This window comes from Carlito syrichta, unplaced genomic scaffold, assembly GCF_000164805.1.
Source record: "Carlito syrichta isolate Samal-C Ts95f unplaced genomic scaffold, Tarsius_syrichta-2.0.1 Scaffold131799, whole genome shotgun sequence".
NCBI classification, from domain to species: Eukaryota; Metazoa; Chordata; class Mammalia; order Primates; family Tarsiidae; genus Carlito; species Carlito syrichta.
In genome coordinates, this window is record NW_007075895.1 from 111,869 (window position 1) to 122,159 (window position 10,291).

The 10,291-nt window shown below is 52.2% G+C and overlaps 1 protein-coding gene across 2 annotated transcripts in view; it reads right to left on the reverse strand.

Moving 5' to 3' along the window:
* The window catches only part of TNIP1 (TNFAIP3 interacting protein 1), a 55,897-nt gene extending 49,070 nt beyond the window's left edge, over positions 1 to 6,827 (reverse strand). For both annotated transcript variants that reach the window (XM_021708175.1, XM_021708177.1), the window contains exon 1: positions 6,728 to 6,827. The gene's annotated coding sequence lies outside the window, so the exon portion shown is untranslated. The remainder of the gene's footprint in view (positions 1 to 6,727) is intronic.
* Between the last annotated feature and the right edge of the window lie 3,464 nt (positions 6,828 to 10,291).

The window sequence follows — 10,291 nt, forward strand, 5'->3', positions numbered from 1 at the left end:
CCGCGGCCCCGAGGTTCCGGGACCCGAGAAGCCAGCCGGTCCCCGGCGGTTTCCCTTCCGCGGCGTTCCCCGAGTGGCGACCCTGGCACCGTGTTTGGGGTCCGCGCAGCCCCCACGTGGCCCTCCCCGCGCCCGAAGCCCCGGGTCTCCGCCTGGGTGACCTTGATACTGGAGTTTCAGAAGGAGCGGAGCCGCGTAGACCACCTAGCCCCGTCCTTATGCCCAAGCGACAAGGGCCGAAGTAGGGAGGGGACTTGGCAAAAGGCACCTGAGCCGCTGGCGCTTAGCCGGAGCGCGGTGCCCCGGATCCTGTCCAGGGCGCTCTTGGGCTCTTCCTAGCAAGGAGGACATTGCAAGCCAACCGAAGGGAACTTAAAGAAGCTACTGTCCAGCCGGGCCTGGTAGCGCATGCCTGTAATTCCGGCTACTGGGAAGGCCGAGGCGGAAGGATCGCCGGAGCCCAGCAGGTCGAGGCTGCGGTGGCCGGGAGCGGCCACTGCACTCCAGTCTGGGCGACAGAGGGAGACTCCAACTCAAAAAAAAAAAAAAAAAAAAAGCTACTGTCACTGCTGACGTTTCCGCTCACTTCCTGCTCCAAGCATTGTAAACACTTGGCTTGCGTTACTTTATTTTATTCGCACACTCACCTTAGTGAGATGGGTTTTATCCCCGCTCCCCCCCCTTTTAAACTGTAGGTGATATATGAGATATGGAGGGGTCAGATGACCTCAGTAAGAGCCCGAAGCAAGATTCAAACCCAGGTGGGCTAATCCAAAGGCTGCCCCCCACTCTAGTTACCTCCCTGTATGTGAGCTAGAGAAGCCCATGCTGTGGGATTTTCCACACCTGCAAGAAGCTTTCAGGTTAGAAGCACTTTTTTAAAACCCCATCATTTTATTTAAAAAATAAATAAAATAAGGGCAAGTTTTAATTCCAGAAAGTGGAAGGGCCTAGTCTTGGATTAAAGTGCAGCTCTTTAACTAAATATAGCTTTATGAAAACCTGTTACAAGGCCGGGCTCAGTGGCTCAGCCTGTAATCCCAGCACTTTGGGAGGCCGAGGTGAGTGGATTGCCTGAGGCCGCGGGGTCGAGACCCGCCTGGGCAGCGAGACCTCATCTCTACAATAAATCAAAAAATCAGCCGGGCGTGGTAGCGCATGCCTGTAATTCCGGCTACTTGGAAGGCTGAGGCGGAAGGATCGCCGGAGCCCAGCAGGTCGAGGCTGCGGTGGCCGGGAGCGGCCACTGCACTCCAGTCTGGGTGACAGAGTGAGACTCCAACTCAAAAAAAAAAAAAAGAAGGAAAAGAAAACCTGTTACAAAAGACCCATTTCACTGGAGCTGTTGAAAACTTAGTCGTTGACAAGCACTTATCCTCAAAAGGATTGGGGGAAAGGATTTGGAGAACTATTTTATTTTATTTTACTTTTTAATTACTTTTTTAGTTGGAGTCTCACTCCATCACCCAGGCTGGAGTGTAGTGGCATGCTCACAGTCACCCCAGCGTCGACGTGCTGGGCTCCAGTGATCCTTCCACCTCAACCTTCTAAGTAGCCGGAACTACAGGTGCGCACTACCACTTCTGGCTAATTTTTTATTTATTGTAGAGACGTGGTCTCACCGAGTTGCCTGGGTGGGTCTCGAAATCACGGCCTCAATTCAGCCTCCCAGAGTGCTGGGCTTACAGGCTGAGCCACGGAGCCCAGCTGGGGAACTATTTTAAATGCCCTTATTTTGCAGAAGAGGGGAGACCTGTCAATTAACTCCGTGTGAACACACACCCACACCTACCCAAGCAGATGCCTAATCCAGGGATTCTCATTTAGGGCTTTGTGATATTCTGGGGGCTTCTGTTATGTCAAAGATGTTACCAAATCGTCAAAACAATATTAATTCTAGCATGCTTCAGTCACGAAAAGAACTACACATATACCCGAATTCTAAAGGGAGGGAAGGAAAGAGGAGTGTGAACACCCCACAAAGCACCCCTGAGTGTTGCCACTAGGGGAGACTTTAGGGACCCATTCGCGAAGGGCCTCCCACTCCTCATCTCCACCCATTAGGCCCCCAAGTTCAGGATTTCTTCCTGCTCTTTACCTGGAGATCCCATTCCTCCTCTTCCTGGAACACTATGCGAATCCCAACTCAAGTCTTCTCCATCCACCCTCTACACATTGAAAGCTGCAGTTTACTTAAAAATGAAGGATCTTGGCTGGGCGCGGTGGCTCATGCCTATAATCCCAGCACTTTGGGAGGCCGAGGTGAGAGGACTGCCTGAGCCTGTGGGTTCGAGACCAGCCTGAGCAACTTGGCGAGACCTCATCACTACAATTAAAAAAAAAATTAGCCGGACTCGGTGGCTCAGCCTGTAATCCCGCGCCTTTGGGAGGCTGAGGTGAATGGATTGCCTGAGACTGCGGGTTCGAGACTTGCCTGGGCAGCGAGACCTCATCTCTACAATAAATCAAAAATCAGCCAGGCGTGGTAGCGCATGCCTGTAATTCTGGCTACTCGGAAGGTTGAGGCGGAAGGATCGCCGGAGCCCAGCAGGTCGAGACTGCGGTGGCCGGGAGCGGCCACTGCACTCCAGTCTGGACGACAGAGCGAGACTCCAACTCAAAAAAAAAAAAAAAATTAGCCAAGCATGGTGACATGTGCCTGTAGTTCCAGGTACTTGGAAGGCTGAGGTGGAAGGATAGCCTGAGCCCAGCAGGTTGAGGCTGTGGTGGTCAGGAGAGTGTCACTGCCCTCTAGCCTGGGTGACAGAGTGAGAATCCAACTCAAAAGAAAGAAAGCAGGATCTCTAGTTACTTGCATTTTATTTCTACATTTTTTCAGCTGTTTTTATAAAATGCCTGACCTCAGAGAGTTGAGCAGATAGTTTCCTTTCCCTGTATGCCAGCTGACGCCTAGGTAGGCTTGTTGGGCAAAACCCCCGCTTGACATGAAAAGTCACCCAGTACTCTTTTCGCCTGATTTCCTAGTTCTGGATGATTTTTCTAAACACTTCCAAATTGTGAGAAAACTCATCTGTTCAGTCATGACTGCCTACACCTCTTCCATTAGTTTAAGTCCAGGGCATTCTGCCATGATGGTGGCCATGGAGACCTTTGATCACAATCAATGACAGATAAGTAAATTGAGGCCTCTTTGTAAACAAGGACCTGTTCGAGGCCACGTTTACTGAGTGGCACAACAAGGATGGGAACCTAGGACCTTGGCTCCTTGTCCTTTGTGTTCTGTCAACTGCACATATTGGGTTCACAGTGACATGTTTTTTTCCCACCTTCTTGCAGAAACTCAACATTGTCGTGGACACCGGCTATGGATCTAACTAATAGAGTTTCCATCTCCACTTACTACCTGGGTGACCTCCCTAAGCCTTAAGTTTCTCTCTGAAAAATGGGGATAATTTTCTTACTTCTCAGGTGATTGTGAGGATGAATGAGATAACGCAAATAAAGCCCAAGGCTTGACATACAGTAGGCACTGGAGAAATGATAGTGGCACGTGGATATGGGTTGCATGCATTGGGTGGAATTCGACTGTTAAACCCAGCAATGCAACCTCACCAGAGTCCATCTCACTGCCCACATCCTCTGTGGGACCCTAGACTCCAGGACACAGCAAGGATGTGAGACAGACCCCTCAGCCTGGAACCACCTGTCACCCCTTGGCCTAGAAGGGGATTTCCAAGTGAGGAAGCTGGCCTGACGCTGGGAGCTGAGTGACTCAGGCAGGTGGCAGCCTCTTGTTCTTCCACAGAGTGATGACAAGAACCCACTAAAAGCCCCACCTAGAAGGAGAATCAAACTGCTTGTGTTTTGTTAGATTTTGCTTTGTTTCAAAGCTCACAACTCAGTCTCCTTTCTGCTACTGTCTCCTCTACCACCTCCATAATGGCGACTCTAAAGTCAGACCCAAATACACGTTTGAAGGAAATTAAAAACATACCAGAAAATCCATCTATCACAGATTTAGCCCTAAACCAAGCATGAGAAGAAAGGTGGAGGCTGCATAATCAAAGCATAAACGGTAACAGTCATAGAGTATTTGCTGCGTGCTAGGTCCACATCCTGACATAATTTCTCTCCCAGTCAGGCAATGAGGTCACTACCATTAGCATCCCCATTTCACAGATGAAACTGGGCTTTGAGGTGCTCGATGACCTGCCCAAGGTCTTCCAGAGCAGCAGGTAACCAGAGCATGAAGACCCAGGAACTCTTAAGACTCTTCACACTCTTAAGCATCGTGCTGCCAAGTCCCGCCAGCTAGAAAGACACAGAACTCCGAGTGTTAGTCTCGAAAGCGCCTAAGAAATGATCAAACCCAGCCTGACCTTGTGGACTGGAGCCATACCAAACAAGGACAGGGAAAGGTCTGACATGGAATTTGTGATTAATGCCCGGAACTAGAAACCAAGTCTCCTGCTCTGACACAGGGCTCTTTCTTTCCACGTACCCCACTGACGGGAACTAGAGCCTCTAACTCAAACAGGCACGTGCCTCATTCCACAGGAGAATGAGCACATCGGGGCCCTGGCCAGGGTGAATGAACTCAGTGCGAGCAGCTAATGAACTAGGAAAATGCAGTCCTGGGTGTCTTATTTTGCCCTAGAGCCTGCGGCAATCTCAGGAAACTGACACCTCCCAGTGGATTCTGGGTGCTTTTTGGGGTTGGGGTGTGTGTGTGTATTAGAGAGAGACTTTGATGATAGTTAAATGAGATAGTGCTTTTTAAGCATGTGATATTGACTGCACTTGTACCAGGCAACCATGGCAATTTTTAAAGTAAATAAATGAGTAGAATCTGGCCCCAACTTCCCTTCCTCAGCCTAAGAAGGCATTTTTCTTTCTCTCAATCTACTTCCCAGATAACTGCATGAGGGGATGGTAAAATAGTCGTAACTTTTTACATTCCTTTGGCACCTGAAGGTGAATGAAACCATTTCTTACTCACAACTTGCCTGTTTTCTAAGAGCCGCATTGTGCAAGGGTTAAGGTGTGGGCTCTGGACTCTGGGCTTGAGTCACAGCCCTGCCCCCATACAGCTCTGTGCCTCAGTTTCCTTATCAGCGCCATGAAGACTATAACAGTGCCCAATTCACAGGGTGGTGAGAATGATGACACAGCGCTTGGCCTCAATGAAATGTTGCAATGACCATCATGGTCACTATGCTGTGATGCAGCAGGCATTGTTTATGTCCTTTTCCCAGGAGGTCCCCAGGGCCAGAGCCAGGGAGCAGACTGGAAATGTTGCAATGACCATCATGGTCACTATGCTGTGATGCAGCAGGCATTGTTTATGTCCTTTTCCCAGGAGGTCCCCAGGGCCAGAACCAGGGAGCAGACTGCCCGAGACAGTGTCCTCCGAGGAGCCGCCTAGCAGGCATGGCTGCTGACTTTTTGTCCGGCCTCTTTCCTGTTTTCTTCCTTCCCCATCCCAGCTGTTCTTCTGGTGGCCTCAGGCCTGCCTGCTACTCTTCAGTTTCTGGGGTGCCACTGGAGAAGAAAGGGCAAAGTGACACAGGGGGAGATTCCCAGCCTTGCCAGGGAATCTCTCAGGAACCCTGGGCCCCTCATTCCAGCTCCTCTCCCTCTGGCCTCTCTGCCTCCAGGCCGGGCTGACCAGCTGGATCTGGGCCTGCATCCAGCCTTGTTTTTTGTTTTTTGTCATCCTCCTAGGAGTGGGAAGAGGCCAGTCAGGCCCAGCCCAGCCTCTCAGGGAGGCAGCCCCGCAAGCAAGCCAGAGCATTTCCCAATCCCGGGAAGCCCTGCCAGGGCGGAGAGCAGTCCTCTTCTGTCCCACCCACCTCCCTCCATGCCCTCCCCAACATCCCTTCTTCTGGCTGCTCCCCAAGCTCCTTTCATTCCTCTGCAGCCCAGAAGCCACTGTCAGACTTGGCCTCCACGCCTTGCCTCGCCTAGCCAGGGACTTCCCTGGGCTGGCCTCTGACCAGCTGTGGAAAATCTGGACTGTTTGTGATCAAAGAGAAGGCTGTATCACCACCATCTGCCTGCCCTTGGCCCCTCCCAGGGCCTCAGGCTCTGCCTCAGGCTCTCTGGTGAAGGTTCGACCACAGGAAGGTCCAGCCTCCCTGGGAGCAAAGCAAGCTAGAAGGAAGAGACGTTCTTTTTCTCCAGGGTCAAGGGGGGTTGACTCCTGGTCTCTTCCGATCCAGCTGTAGACACTAAAGTGCCCAACAGGGACCTGCACCCTCACCCTCAAAAATTCACACTCACACACAGGCACAGACCCAGACAATACACACAGACACACAAACACGGTCGCAAACTTATACTCATGCAGACATACACACATAACACCGCGTGGATCTGACACAGGCACATTACGCAGACCCAGTTCACATTTGCACATCTGTTTCTTGAGAAAATAGGCCTTTTTTTTCTCTCCCTTTGGAAAAGCTAGCAGCAACTGGAGAGAGAGCCTGTCTGGGAAGGCAGGGCCAGAGGAGGAGGGCAGGAAGAGGAAATGAGGGTTGGGGGCAGAAGAAGAGGAGAGCGGAGGCCAGGCGAGGAGCAGGGACCCAGAGCCCAAGACCTGCGAGGGGAAGAGAGCTGTTCTGGGGAGCGATAGTCCCCGTGGGCAAGAGCGGAAGGCCAGTTGGTTCTTGGCACAGAGCCTGGAGGATCTGATGGCCCCGGCCTCCTTGTGCAGGGGACTCTGTCCTGTGCCCTGGCCGCCCGTCCCCGTCTGGTCACTCACCTGGAGAAGGGCAGGAAAGTACGGGGTGTGTGCGGCGGGGGCTGCTGTCCTGCGAAGGCTCCTAGGCTCACTGTGCTTCTGCAGGAAGGAGGGCTGGGCTGGGCTGCCTCTTAGGCAGGAGGGGAATTCCCCGAGATGAGGAGCCAGCCGCCAGGCAGCCCCACAGCCTCAGCTGAGGCCCCATCCTGCCCCCAGACAGAGCACAGGGCTCTTTGTCAGCTTCACCTGTCACTTCCCAGACTGCCTATCCCTTGCTGTGAATTCCAAAGAGGAGAGGGGCTCTGGGGAGGAGCTGGATGCCTGATGGGTCCTCAGCTAGACTGGAAACAGGCGTCGGGCAGGGGCTATCTGGCTCGACCCGCCTGGGTTCCCCTGAGGACCTCTGTTTCCTCCTTTGCCTAAGGTAGGGGATTCCAGAGCTCAGTGCCTGAGGAAGTCCACATCCTCCTGGCCCCTTCCATTCTGTCTGCTTCCACTTAGCCTCTGTGGAGTCTTCATGGGAAAGGAGGGGCCACTCCTTCCCTGGCGCTCCTGGGTCTCATTCAGATGTTAGTGGGGGCTTAGAGACTGACAGTCTGAGGAGCTTTGTCCTAATCAGCTGGAGATCCTGAGCATATCACCTCCTCATCCTGAGCCTCAGTGATCCCTGCTGTAAGATGGGGATAATGAGTCCTGCTTTGCCGGAGTCACGCGATGGTAATTAAAACAAAATGATGGTTTGCAGACAGCCTTTGTAAACTGCTAACTATTGTACAAACTGGGTTCTCTGTTCACTATGTGCCGAAACAATGCTTGGAGTGAGGATGAAGGGGCTATCTGGACGAGGTAGCCTTTCTTTTTTTTTTTTGAGTTGGAGTCTCACTCTGTCACCCAGACGAGTGCAGTGGCGGCTCCCGGCCACCACAACCTCTACCTGCTGGGCTCCGGCAATCCTTCCACCTCAGCCTTCTGAGTAGCTGGAATTACAGGCGCACGCTACCTCACCCGGCTGATTTTTGATTTATTATAGAGATGAGGTCTCACCAAGTTGCCCAGGCGGGTCTCGAACCCGCGGGCTCAGGCAATCCATTCACCTCAGCCTCCCAAGGAGGTAGCCTTGCTTGATCATTCCTCTGGCTCCAGAGCTTCTTCATTCTGTTTTTTGTTTGTTTGTTTTTTTGGTGGAGGGGAGGGGGATATTTTTCATTTTTCATAAAGTTGGGATCTTGCTATGTTACCCAGGCTGATCTCGAACCCCTGGTCCAAGTGATCCTCCCACATTGGCCTCCTAGAAGGCTGGGATTACAGGTACGAGCCACCATCCCCAGCCTCAGAGTTTCTTCATTTTTTTTTTTTTTTTTGAGTGGGAGTCTCACTCTGTCACCCAGACTGGAGTGCAGTGGCCGCTCCCGGCCACCGCAGCCTTGACCTGCTGAGCTCCGGCGATCCTTCCACCTCAGCCTTCCAAGTAGCTGGAATTACAGGCATGCGCTACCATGCCTGGCTTGATTTTTTTTGATTTATTGTAGAGATGAGATCTCGCTGCCGAGGCGGGTCTCGAACCCGCAGGCTCAGGCAATCCATTCACTTCAGCCTCCCAAAGGCGCAGGATTATAGGCTAAGTCACCGAGCCCGGCGTTTCTTCATTCTTACAGTAAGGTTTATAGACCAGTGAGGACACAAGAATGGACAGGTCAGACCCGCTGCTTGCCCTCTCAGAGCTCACAGACTCGGAGGAACCACACGTGGCCATTGACATATTAATTAATGAAAATGAAATAGAATTTGCAGCTCAGTTCCTCAGCAGCACCCACCCCATCTCAAGTGCTCAATGCCCACACATGGCTACCACCTTGGCCTACCCATGCACAGCATCTCTATTGGCACAGACAGTTCCGCTGGGTGGCACTGCTCTGGGGTCACTGTGAAGATGAGCAGGTAACGGCAGCAAGTGTGGTGGAAGTGTGTTTGGCAGGAGACATGTGAAGGGGGACGGGAGTCTGGACAAGGGAGTGTCCAGTCAGGATATGGGAGTCTGGGCAGTCTTCCTGAAAGCGACATCTACGCTGAGACCTTGAAGTAGCCAAACGAGAGCATAAGGACGGATGTTCTCAGCAAAGGGAATAGAGCATAGCAAGAGAAGAGAGAATATAATCAGGGAACTGGACCCTGTCGGAATCTGAGTGGCATGTGGGACTTGGAGCAGATGATGGAAAGGTGACGAGGGACCTGGAGAAACATGCAGGTCCAAGTCACAGTGGGCCACAGGCAGTGCTGGGGGGAGAACAGGGAACAAGAAGCTGGGATGGGGAGAGTCCACAGAACCCAGTCCTCAGCTGCTCCTGGCCTTCCAGGTTGGGCTTACATGGGGAGTGTAGGAAGACCTACTCGACCAGTGACCTCACTTCACAGAGGAGGAAGTGGAGCCCAGACATGGGAAGTGACTTTCCTTCCCACACTCAGTTCCTTAGGACTCCATTACTTTTCAGGGGCTTGGTGGCCAGCAGTGACCATACTGGACTGCACAGATGTTTCCGTCATTACAGGAAAAGCAATGGGACACATGGCACCAACCATAGAGCTAGGCCAGGGGCAAAAGGATGACACATCTCCCTGTCATAGACCCTGTCCCCTGCAGAGAATGAAGATGCGTCATTCAGCACTGATGTCCCCACCTTGTGCTAGTCTCTGCACATGTTTTTGTTTTTGTTTTTGCTCTAAAGTCCATGATGATCCTAGATTTCCTCTGAGTTCACAGTGTCTGGCTTGGATCAGCTCCTATCCAAGAAGTCTTAAATAGCAGAGGAACCCTGAAGAACTAAGGGTTCAAGGAGCTGGATTGACACGAGCTGAGGCCCCTACATGGGAACACGTGGCTTGCATGTCCTTCAGGAGGGTTGGCTCTGAGCGATCTCTGCCATAATGCAGAGGGCAATCTGCTTCTTGCACCTTCTCTCCCACCCCTTCCCGTGGAGTCCCTGAAGTCACTTTCCCTGTTCAGGCTGGTGGCAGACACAAAGGAAGACTCTTCAGCAGAACTGATTTTGGGTCCTGGCTCTGCCATGGGGCCCTGGGCTTGTCTCTCCCGTTCTCTGGCCCTCAGCTTCTGTAATGGAAGGGAGTGAGACTAGGTGCTCACGAAGAGACCTTCCACGCAGATACTGTAGGGAAGTCCAAGAGTTCAGAGGAAGGAGAACTCAGGGCGGATAAAGGTGGTGAGAAAATTGTTAAGCTTATCATGTACCAGGCACAGGACTCAATGTTCTCAAGTGAATTATGTCATGCACGCCTCATCAGAATCCTACGAGACTGGTCCTATCTTTCAACAAATGAGGACACTGAGGCTCCTAGTGATTTAAGCCAACTGATAATTTTTTTTTTTTTTTTGAGTTGGAGTCTCACTCTGTCGCCCAGACTGGAGTGCAGTGGCCGCTCCCGGCCACCACAGCCTCCACCTGCCCGGCTCCGGCGATCCTTCCGCCTCAGCCTTCCGAGTAGCCGGAATTACAGGCATGCGCTACCACGCCCAGCTGATTTTTTGATTTACTGTAGAGATGAGGTCTTTTCTGCCCAGGCGGGTCTCGA